Consider the following 12,682-nt stretch of genomic DNA (forward strand, 5'->3'; position numbering starts at 1 on the left):
ATGCCTGTACAGTGCCCCAAATATCTCCCCACGAAGACACACTCAGCTGCTGCTTTTGAAGGCCAAGAAAGGAAAATCCATGCTTACCAGACCCTCTCCTCACAAAGGAGTGTGTGGAAGAGACAGTAAACATCTCTGAAGCTCTGGCCTACCCCCACACATACATGTCTAAGTGAGGGAAGACTGCAAACTTTGTCCAGCTCTAGCCAAGGTCCTACTTTTAATTGTCCATTAAAGCTGAAGAAGTCTGTAGATGACTTTCCTGGCTACTGATCTGTCTCTAGGAGTACATGGCCAAAGGCCTCCCATTCCTGTGCATGCATGGTCTACTGAAGCACTGGGGAGAAATACTGTAGTTCCTGCTGCTGTTGTATCTGCACAGTTGCATCTGCTGCCCATGTCCTCATGCTGTCTCAGTATGAGCCAGCATCAGAACTGGGTGTGAAAACTGTAGAGGGGATATGCCACCTCTCCCTCTTTCCATATAGCACTTGAGCTCATACAACCGACTGGTCACTGGCGCATGCATCAGATCCATTTCTACCTCTGGTGTGGAGGCCAGAGGCTCTTGCTAGTAGTAGAACTTACGGAAACAGTTCTGAAGGAAATCTCCATTGCCTCATAGGGACTGCACTGCACATTTTATAAATAGCTACACAGTGAGCACACGCATGTACTGAAAAGCAACTGAGTAAGCAAACAGGGAAGAAGGGAACATTCCGACTGACTGGGACATCATGGATGTAACCAAACCATAAATATTTGAGATACCTAAAGGTCAAGATGGGAAGGAAAATTAAGTTAAGAACAGAGAGAACGGGGCCAGGAGAGATGGCTCAGTCGTTAAGAGCACTGGCTGTTCTTCTAGAGGACCTGGGTTTAATTCCCAGCACCCACATTGGCAACTCACAACTGTCTGCAACTCCTGCTTCAGGGGATCCAACAAACACCCTCACACACATAGAGAAGATGACAACCTACACTCTAGAGTTTACATATGCATGCACAAGAGTTCATGTCTCCACTAACATGCACACACATAACACAGTAACAATAAAGATGCTCAAGGGAGTTCTACATCCAAAGTGAAAACCCATAATAACTAGCATAAACTATAAATCCAATTTGAAGAGAATACATAAGAGGAAAGAATCAGAGTCAGTCATCATCCATACAGCAAACCAGTGGATCATGAAAGTGAATAAAGAAGAAGACGACATTTGAAATCATTGGAAGTAAACTAAGACAAAGATGGAACGAAACCTTACTTATTAATAAGAACCTGAGATGTAAATGGAATAGTTTATGTTATTAAAAGATACAAACTCAAAGAATGGAATAAAAAATAAGACTCAACAGTATATTATTTCAAAGAAATTCACTTCAGCAGTATAGAGTCATGACTGACCGAAGAATGGAAAACAGTATTAAAAATGTGAAAGTAAAGTATGTAAGTATAGCTATACATGTATCTCACAAGGCAAGAGTTTATGATGAAGCTGGAAGAAAAGACAGAAGGGACATTATATATATGATCAAGGGATCAATTAAACAAAAATCATAATAATTGTAGACCTTTATCCAATTAATGTTGGAGTATCTAATCCTAGAAAACAAATAAATACCTATAGACCTATTAATTAAAATTCAAATAATATTTTATGTATTGTTATGATTAAAATACTCTAAAATGAAGAGATTGTAGAGGAATTTTAATCCCACAACTTGGCTGCTCTGGCAAGAATCACATCCAAAGTTCTGATCAAGCCAGAATACAGACACATCCTTAGTACACACCTTTAATCTTAAACAGTGAAGGTAATGTTAGTTGGTAGAAGAAAGCAGCCATATTGAAAGTGACATCTAATTGAGGGGCTGACAAAGTGACGAATCAGAATAAAATTTGACAGAGTGAGATAGGATATGCACAGCTCACATGAGAATAGCAGAGGAACAGAGGCTACTTAAGAGCAGCAAGAGAGGAAAAAAAATGGGTAGTACAGAGTATATGACAGTGTTAACAGGACAGTTTTACAGAGATAGGTTATAGAAAAAACAAGCTAGGCACAAGTAAAGACTGAACAAGCCAGAGAATAAGAAGGGGCCAGAAGATTAGAAGATATTGCCCAAGTTATATGAGGCCAAGCACAGCAATTCAGTCAGAAGCTGAGAAAAGCCAGAATGAATCAGTCACTTTGGAGATTAGATTGTATGGAGGCTAGAAGTTTCCAGGCCTAAGCCTAGGGGTAGTTACAGCAGAAAAGGAAATGCTCTGGGCTCAGCCTGAGTAATGTATTTGACACTTGGGTATGGCTCTCATATCATTATTTCATCTGAGGAAATAAAAGTGACATTTTCAAATATAAAACAAAAGAAATTTCAGAATGTATGAAAATACCTGGTGCCTGGTAGTACATTTTTGAATGTACAATGATTTCAAGGAAATCAGAATACAAATGAAAGAATTATTTTGAAATATAAAATGGAAATTAATATCAAAAGTAAAAGATACAAAAAGAAACTTTATAGCAAGAGTACTTATATATAAAATTGAAGAACTCAAATAAATAACATAAATATCATCATGGATAAGTGAAATATGAAATTACTTGAAAATTTATGTTTAGTTGAAAATAGAAAAATCATAAAAGAAATAAATGAAAGAGACTAAAAGAATCAAAAGACAAATAAAATAAACTGGTTCTATGAAGAGATAAATAAAATTGGCAAATATTTAGCTAGCCTAACAAACAAACAAGAAAACCATGTCCCAAGTAAATGATATTTAGATGAAAAATGAGATATTATAATCAATACACAAAAAAGTTTATTATGGAAAACTGTGATAATACTTTGTAAAATCTCAAAGAAATGGAAGAGTTTTTAAAATATTGATTATCTGTTAAACTTGAATCATGACGATATAAAGAATCTAAATATACCAATAACTAGTAATAAAACTGAGTCAATAATTAGATGTCTCCCAACAATGAAAAGTTCAGGATCACATGGGTTCATGACTGGCTTTTCCCATACTTTAAGAAAAGAATCAATGCTGTTTTTTTCAAAGTATTCAATAGGATTAAAAGTGGAAGAACCCTTCTAAACTTTGGTATAAAGCAAGCATTCTGTTACCCAAACTGGAGTAGAACATAAGAAAAAGGAAACTATATGCCAACAACTATGAGATTAATAGTTAAAAATTCTTAACAAAATATTAGCATATTGTATTCAACAGCACACCAGATTGGTCCTACCCAATGGTTAAATTACCTTCATCCTAGGGACATAAGGATGGTTTAATGTATGAAAATCAATGTAAGTATGGTTCTTTTTTCAGTAAAATGAAGTATAAAAAGGTGTATCATCATCTGAATGGATGCAGAAAATTATTTGTTAAATTTCAACATTCCTTCCTGATTAAATCTTTAAACAAATTGTGTATAGAAAGTTCCTTGTTCTCAAAAGAACAAAGCTATATATGAAGACCCTGGCCAAAGCACTATGCTGACTGAAGAAAAGCTGAAGGATTTTGTTAAAGAGCCAGAACAGTAGAGTGGTGTTTACTCTCATTGTTCTTATTCAGGACTGTAGTAGAGGTTTGAGTCATAGCAATTTCCTAAGAGAAAAAAAATGAAAGACATGCAAATAAGATGAAAAGAACTCAAATTACCATCTGTACTTACTAAACATTTTAACTAAAACAAATGACAGGAATGAATGAATTTAGTAAAGTTACATGAAACAAAGCCAGCACACAAATTATTAGCTTTTCTTTACACACTCAGGGATTTTCTGAAAGAAAATCATAAAAGAGATCACAAAAGCATTCCTATTTAAATAGCTACTGAAGGATTCCAAGAAACAGCTTTAAGTTACTAAATGAAAGACGTGTACCATGCAAATTATAATGTACCGAAGAAAGACAGTGAAGACAATATAAAGATGGAATGGTCTTCCAAGTTTATGGATTGGAAGAGGATTAATGTCCATATACTCACAGCAGCTCAAAGACTCAATATATTCCCATTCCAGTAAAAATGACATCTTCACAGAGCTAGAAAAATTGACTCAAGAATTCACAAGGAAACAAAATGGACCATGAATAGATAAAGTAATATTTACCAAAAAGAGTAAAATTGGAGGCATCACTGGAGCTATGTAGTCATAGCAATCAAAATGCTATGATACTGGCATAAAAACAGATTCGCAGACCAACAGATTATGGATCCCAGAAACAGAGACATGCATTTATAGCTAGAAAATTCCCATCAAAGGTGCTATAAACATGCATTGGAGATAGGGCAGCTTCTTCAATAAATGGAGCCGTGAAAATGTTTGTCCATAAAAGCATTGAAATCTGACCCCCTCTCTAGCTCTACACATAAGTCAAGTGGACAAACGGGAAGCATGAAAGTATGAGCAGAAAACTTAGGGGAAACACTGAAAATGTTGGGATAGGCAGTGATTTTCTAAATAAGATCCCTTAAAATGTATACAGAAAATAAACACAAAAGTTGACAAATGGTTTTATAAAAAAGCTTCACAGTGAACAATCAAAATGGTGAAGAGATGACCAATACTATGTAACTGTTCATCTGACACATGTGATGACAAATACTACGTAACTGTTCATCTGACACATGTCTGGTTTCCAGAATATGTCATTGGGCATGAAAACTTAATAAACACAAGGGATTCAAAATAAAACGGGCAGATGATGTGGCAAGAGAAAACACAAGTGGCAAATAAACGTATAAACAAAAGCTTAATATCATTAGCTATTGTGGAAACGCAGTTTAAAACTACAGATACCATTGCCCCCAATTAGAATGACTGTTACAAAGAATATATACTTTCAACAGGAAGCAGTGTTGTATTTTGTCAAATGCTTTCTCAGCATCTAATGAGATGATCATGTGATTTTTTCCTTTAAGTTTGTTTATATAGTGGATTACATTAATGGATTTCTGTATATTGAACCATCCCTGCATCCCTTGGATGAAGCCTACTTGATCATGATGGATGACCATTTTGATGTGTTCTTAGAATTTTATTGAGTATTTTTGCATCCATGTTCATATGCAAAATTGGTCTGAAGTTCCCTTTTTTTTTGTTGGATCCTTGTGTGGTTTAGGTACCAGAGTAATTGTGGCTTCATAGAATGAATTAGGGAGTGTTCTTTCTGTTTCTATTTTATGGAATAGTTTGAGGAATATTGGTATTAGCTCTTCTTTGAAGGTCTGGTAGAATTCTGCCTGGTCTGGCCTCAGTGAGAGAAGATGCACCTAACCCTCAAGCGACTTGAGACCCCAGGGAGTGGGGAGGTCTGGTGGGGTGGGAATGGAGGGGTGAGGACACCCTCTTGGAGATGGGGGAGGAAGTATGGTGAAGAACAGCCAGAGGGCAGACTGGGAGTGGGGTAAGACTGAACTGTTAAAAAAAAAAAAAGAATATATGCTTACAAGAGTGTGGAACATGTAAACTAATCCATTTTCCAGAACAGTATAAATGTTCTTCAAAAAACCAATACATTTCACAAGCAGAATTTTTTTTGTGAGAATATTTTATTTTATTTTATTTTTTAATTAGGTATTTTCTTCATTTACATTTCCAATGCTATTGCAAAAGTCCCCCATACCCTCCCCCCACAACTCCCCTACCTACCCACTCCTACTTCTTGGCCCTGGCGTTCCCCTGTACTGAGGCATATAAAGTTTGCAAGACCGATGGGCCTCTCTTTCCAATGATGGCCGATTAGGCCATCATCTGATACATATGCAGCTAGAAACATGAGCTCTGGGGGCATGGGGTACTGGTTTTTTAATGATTCTATAAAAATGTAAGATTTTATAATAAATACAGAACTGATATCTAAAGGGCAGTAGTTTATAAGAGTTTCTTTTGTTTTGTTTTCTTTTGTTTTGTTTTGTTTTGAGACAGGGTTTCTCTGTGTAGCCCTGGCTGTCCTGGAACTCAGTTTGTAGACCAGGCTGGCCTCAAACTCAGAAATCTGCCTGCCTCTGCCTCCCGAGTGCTGGGATTAAAGGTGTGTGCCACCACGCCCGGTTTATAAGAGTTTAATTAGACAGAAAAAGAAAGTATAAAAAAGGAGGTTAAAGACAATTCTTTTGTAAAGATATTTTGGGCAACAAGTATACCTGGGATTAGTATTGTTCTAGTTTGGCGATTCTAAAGGCATGAATCAGTAGAATCAAATGCATGTGGTTCATCCTTTGACAACATACCTGATACATGGTTGTGCAACCTTTGCTTGCTTGCCTCCAGTGCTGGAAAATTTCGTTGGCCCTGAGGTTGTGGAAACTACCGCCTTGGTAAAGTGTGGTATTCTATTAGGAAACTCAGTACTGTACTGACATGGTACCTGGCATAATCTGTTGACTTTGGTTTTTAGTTAATAAAAGAGGAGAATAAAGCTCTCCTGTCTCAAAGAGTTAGCTTAAATCCATTCCACAGAGGAATATGGTCTATTAAGAATGACTAAACCTTGGCTGTCTGGATCACTTTTGAGACACCTGGATGCATTGTCTAGCTTATTCTTTGGTTCCATCTTGTGGCATTAAGAGTCAGATGAGAAGGAATATGGAAATCTGATGACACAGCCTTACTGTCCTGAGCTGCATGTTTCCTAAAGATAGAGTTGGACAGTGATCAGAATAGAGGCGGATACAGGCAGACTTCAGTGATTGACACTCTGCTCCATCAGATATGAATTGTCAAGACCTGGACACAAGTTTGGCTCTGTGTGATTAAACTGTGTTCTGTCAAAGACCCAAAGCCAGCTGGGAAAACATAGGTTACAGTGTAGATGGCTCTGGTTGTAGGTTGGAAAGATTTTCCCATCACGATGCTCTCTATCCTAGAGAATTCCTTAACCTAGGACCCCTTCTGCAACCTTTTCTCTGCTTTCCTGACCTGACTCCAACAGGCAGATGATGTCAATGGGATGCTTCTTAGCTCTGCCCTCATTCCCAGAGAGACACTTTAGCCCTATCCTGGTGGTGCAGGTCCCTCTCTTGTGGGGAAGATTTCTGGGATTCAACCATTATTTACTTTATTTCTTGTCATTGGTAGCTTAGTTTTCTTGATGTCTTTTTCTTTTTTTGGTTGGATTTGTCCAATATCCAACAACTTTCTAAAGAATACATCAGTTTCCTAAACTTCCGAGACTCTGTGTTTTAGAGCTGTGGTTCTAAAATAGAGTTCCTGAGCCAGCCAGACCAACATCTCCTGGGAACTTGTTAGAAAGGAAAGGTTTCAGGCTTCACTCCAGACCTACTGAATCAGAAACTCTAGGGGTAAGGTCCAGAAATATACTTTAACAAGCCCTCCAGGGGACTGTGAGGCACAGTAATGTTTGAGAATTCTGTCTTTGACTTTTGCACTGTCCTTTGAGGACACAGGTTAGGCCACTTTATTTCCTCCCTCCTCTCTGTCCTAGTGAGTGTTACTCTACACGGCATCTCCACAGCCTCCTGAAATTCAGCAGGCGGGGCACCCCTGCATTTACTGACTGATGAATGGCAGGTCACAGTTATCAGGAGACCACCTTGAAGCCACATATATCTCAATGCTGTGACTTGGACATCATTTATTTCTTTTGTATTTATTTTTCTCTCATATATCACATCCCAACCACAGTTTCCCCTCTTCTTCCCTTCCTCCTGAATTTTGCTACCTCCTCTTTTCCCCAGCTCCACCGAGCTCCACTTCTCCTCAGAAAAGAGCAGGCCTCCTAGGGACATCAACCAAACATAACAAAGCTACAATAAGACCAGGTATGTATTCTCACATCAAGGCTGAACCAGGCAACTCATTAGGAGAATAAGGTTCCAAAGGGCAGCACAAATGCCAGAGACGGCCCCTCTTTCCCGTCTCACTCTGCTCCCACTGTTAGGAATCCCACAAGAACACCAAGTTCCACAATTGCAGCATATATGTGCAGGACCTAGGTTATGTGCCCAGAGGCTCCCTGATCTCTGTGAGTCCATTTGAATCCTGGTGAATCGATTCTGTGGGCTGTGTTCTTATGGTGCTCTTGACCTTCTGGGTCCTCCTAGTCTCCCTCCTCTGCAGCACCTCCTGAGTTCCACCTAATCTCTGGCTGCACTGAATCTGCTCCCATCAGTTTCTAGATGATGTCTCTCTGATGATTATGCTAGGCTCTGGGCCCTGAAGGCAAGGCAAACTGGAAGCTGGAGGTTTTGTGGCTGGGTTGATACTGTGGTGCCTCCACCTGAGACCTTACCTGGTTAGAATGTGATGGCTGTTTCAGGCTCTGTTGACATCACTTCTTATTGACATTAAATCGACCCATACACTTCATGGTGAATAGCATACAATTCTTTCAGAAAAGGTGGGAGTGGTGGGTTGAAGACACCAGGCATGGGAAGGAAGTCAAGATGATACCCTGCTTCTCACTCAGGATAACATCTTCTTTTCCTCTCTTCCCTTCTAGTTACAGCTTTCTTTCTTCCTATAGGAGCAGGTGAGTAGTTTGACAACGTTATTAGCTAATGAATAGAAGAGAGCACTGTCTTATTTATAGACCTGGGTGTTAAATGTGAGAACTAAGGCGACCCTTCATGGTTGCTACTTAATTTCCTCAGAAATGACTATGGGGAAACTATAATACATCTTTGTTTAGGAGCCATGGTTTTCATTAAATTTAATTAAGTCTCCCACAGGCTTTAAATTTAAGATGACTTTAGAATGCAGGTGGCTTCTGTTAAGTATAATTATGCTCCCTTTATAGCCATGGTTTGGGAAAGCTGGGGCGTCAGGCATCGACTCTATAAAGAGTGCCTGAGCTCTTGTAGGTGCGTCCATTCCCTAGCATGTCTCTCCTTTCTTCAGCCTCTCTTCCTACTCTTCTTCCCTTTGTCCCTCTCCCCCTTTGCAGAAGTCCAAGACTCTGTGGACTCAACAAGAGCTGCTAAGCTATGTTAATTAGCTGCTGACATTTCAAAGGTTCTCAGAAGGAGTCTGGGTTTGGTTGTTCACTGGGCTGGCACATTTGATTTTAGATTGGTTTTATTTTGTACAAGAAAGCCACAAGACCTGGGCACAGGCAAGAACAAAAACTGGGGCAAAAGCAAGTCCAGAGAGTACATGGGACCTTGAGTACGTGGAGCTACCCTCTGCCTTATGTTTAGTCCTTTGTCTTCCAAACCAAGTTCATCTTTTTATTTCCAACTTAGAAAGGAATTGGCACATACTTTTTTGTGTTCAGGGCAGGAGTACTGCAGAAAGCTTTCTTACGTAACCAGCAGTGTTTCCTAAGTGACAATCTGATCACAGAAGTAACTTGCTCAAGGTCACACAGAAGAGAATCTCAGTGTTCTCAAAGCTAACCTAGGCGCAGTCTTCTAAACTGAGGGCGTTTAGGGAGTAGGAAGAGAGGGTATGCGGCTATTAGACAGCAAGGCTGTGCAGAATAGGTCCTAAGGGATCCAACATTTTCACATGAAAAGAATCCACTCAGAGACTGCAGAACTGTGTTTTCTGCAACCACTCAAGTTTTCTATCAGCATTTTTCCTTACCCAAGAGCATAATCAACCATTGCCGCAGCAGTGAAGGAAGGTTGTCAGTTTGATGTGCTCTTAGCCCCAATTGCAGCAACCTCAGCCTGCATGCGCATTATCCGGGTCAATTTAGTTTCTTTGGAAACAGACATTTCCCGTTAAAGTTGCAGGCAGCATTTCTCATACCCACTTTACTTGACTCCAACCCTAATCTGGCACGTATTGATTGATGCGAAAAACTGCCATTGTGATGTCTGGCTGATAGGGACAAGTGTCAGGAAGTTGAAAAAGATTATGTTTTAGTGTTATTTTATTTTATTTTAACACAGTTAAACAAAATGTGGGTTTTGATTTTCCTTGAATCTTCTTTAGTATCTATAGTATCTTTGTTACTATAATCAATTTTTGAATCAAATCTCATGATATTTATGCAAAATAAAACATTTCCATTCAGGACTGAGTACAGACTGGGTTTTGGCTGAATTAAACACCTTTATTAAATGTACTAATGCCTCTGTGGTGTTAAAAGGTCTATGTTATAGACTGCACGCTGATTTGTGTAATATGACAGTTGATTATATTCTTCTGCTTTCTTTGTTGGAACATGTCATAGAAAGTTAGTCCTCATAATATTGTTGCACCTACTGGGTTGCAGATCTCTTTAGCTCCTTGGGTACTTTCTCTAGCTCCTCCATTGGGGGCCCTGTGATCCATCCAATAGCTGACTGTGAGCATCCACTTCTGTGTTTGCTAGGCCCCGGCCTAGTCTCACAAGAGACAGCTATATCAGGGTCCTTTCAGTAAACGCTTGAGGAGCTCTTGACTCTAGCTGCATTTGTATCAAAAGATGGCCTAGTTGGCCATCACTGGAAAGAGAGGCCCATTGGACACGCAAACTTTATATGCCCCAGTACAGGGGAACGCCAGGGCAAAAAAATGGGAATGGGTGGGTAGGGAAGTGGGGGGGAGGGTATGGAGGACTTTTGGGATAGCATTGGAAATGTAATTGAGGAAAATACGTAATAATAAAAAAAAAGTGTCACACAGAGTTGAAAGAGGAGATATAAGAAGAGTTGGCAGGGCGAGTGTAAGGTAGAAAGGATGCAACTATAATATTCATTTGTGAAGTCCTAAAAACTGAAATTAAATACATTCTTAAAATTTAAAAAAACGTTAGTCCTCTGGTAAGTGTGCTTTAAAACAAAGTGAGTGAGGCTGATCTGAACACGGACTCAGATCCAACCCAGCCTGTATTAAATACAGCTGTCTTCTCTGGCACACACAAGTGCTTTTTGGGAATGTTTTGCCCATAGTCCTTGATATTCTTTTTTTTTTTTTTTTGGGTGCCTCGAACTTTATTGATGGTACTCAAGAGAATAGGGAGGGATCCCCAGGCCTCTCCTGTTATTATGGGGGCCTGGGATGGAAATTGTGAGGTAGATGCTCAGTGTTGGGGGCTGAGTTGGGATAGGGACTCCTCAGCAACCTCCTTGCTGAGGTGGGTGGTCCAGTGTTTCTTACTCCTTGGAGGCCATGAGGTTCACCACCCTGTTGCTGTAGCCTTATTCATTGTCTGTTTGTTTGTTTTTTGGTTTTTCGAGACAGGGTTTCTCTGTATAGCCCTGGCTGTCCTGGCACTCGCTTTGTAGACCAGGCTGGCCTCGAACTCAGAAATCTGCCAGTCTCTGCCTCCTGAGTGCTGGGATCAAAGGCGTGCGCCACCACGCCCAGCTTACCTTATTCATTGTCATACCAGGAAATGAGTTTCACAAAGTTGTCATTGAGAGCAATGCCAGCCCCGGCATCGAAGGTGGAAGAGTGGGAGTTGCTGTTGAAGTTGCAGGAGACAACCTGGTCCTCAGTGTAGACCAGGATGCCCTTCAGTGGGCCCTCAGATGCCTGCTTCACCACCTTCTTGATGTCTTCATACTTGGCAGCTTTCTCCAGATGGCATGTCAGATCTACAATGGATACACTGAGGCTAGGAACACGGAAGGCCATGCCAGTGAGCTTCCCGTTCAGCTCTGGGATGACCTTGCCCACAGCCTTGGTAGCACCAGTGAATGCAGGAATGATGTTCTGGGCAGCCCTATGGCCATCACACCACAGCTTTCCAGAGGGGCCATCAACAGTCTTCTGAGTGGCAGTGATAGCATGGTCGTTCCGTGGTCATTAGCCCTTCCACAATGCCACAGTTGTCATGGATGACCTTTGCCAGGCAGACTAAGCAGTTGGTGGTGCAGGATGCATTGCTGACAATCTTGAGTGAATTGTTATATTTCTCCTGGTTCACCCCCATCACAAACATGGGGACATTGGCAGAAGGGGTGGAGATGATGACCCTTTTGGCTCCATCCTTCAAGGGGTACTTGGCCTTCTCCATGGTGGTGAAGACACCAATAGACTCCATGACATAGTCAGCACCGGCATCACCCCATATTCTTAATGCAAAGTCACATCCCCTGTAACAGTTCCTGAGCTTATAGGACATAGTTGCAAAATCTTAGGTAAAAGATTTCAATGAATAGGTTGTAGCAGATCTAAACTGCATTTTCAGTTCTATTTATCTGAAGTCCATCATCTAGGGATGCCAGTGGGTACTTTTGTGACCCAACAAAGGCTATTGGTAGAGTAGCCTGCCACCCTCTGTGTAGCTGTAAAGGATGAAGGTGGAGCCCTGTAGAAATACTACTCCCAAGTTCTTTTGACATCTGGATAACCCTCCCCCTACCATATCTAAATTGGTTCAGGACCTTGGTAATCTGCATCACTGGACCCAAAGTGGGTGGGTGAGAAAACAAGGGTTGCTGTCTTCATTCTGTCAACCCTCAGAAGGCTGGGATCCTCATGCTATGGGAAGCAGGGATGTATTCTCTAAGGCTTTGTCTGTCTATGTCTGTCTATGTCTGTCTATGTCTGTCTATGTCTGTCTATGTCTGTCTATGTCTGTCTATGTCTGTCTATGTCTGTCTATGTCTGTCTATGTCTGTCTATGCCTGTCTATGCCTGTCTATGCCTGTCTATGCCTGTCTATGCCTGTCTATGCCTGTCTATGCCTGTCTATATATGTCACTGCACTTTGCCTTATGCCTTCCACCCTTATGCCTTCCTTACATTTATAAAATGTCTTAGCTGC

General features: G+C 40.5%; 1 pseudogene; it reads right to left on the reverse strand.

Annotated features, from left to right (window-relative positions):
- Window positions 1-9,753: 9,753 nt before the first annotated feature.
- Window positions 9,754-12,037, reverse strand: LOC147000291 (glyceraldehyde-3-phosphate dehydrogenase pseudogene; annotated as a pseudogene).
- Between the last annotated feature and the right edge of the window lie 645 nt (window positions 12,038-12,682).

The sequence above is a fragment of the Mus caroli genome, unplaced genomic scaffold (genome assembly GCF_978045245.1).
Source record: "Mus caroli unplaced genomic scaffold, Mus_caroli_1 scaffold_19, whole genome shotgun sequence".
Lineage (NCBI taxonomy): Eukaryota > Metazoa > Chordata > Mammalia > Rodentia > Muridae > Mus > Mus caroli.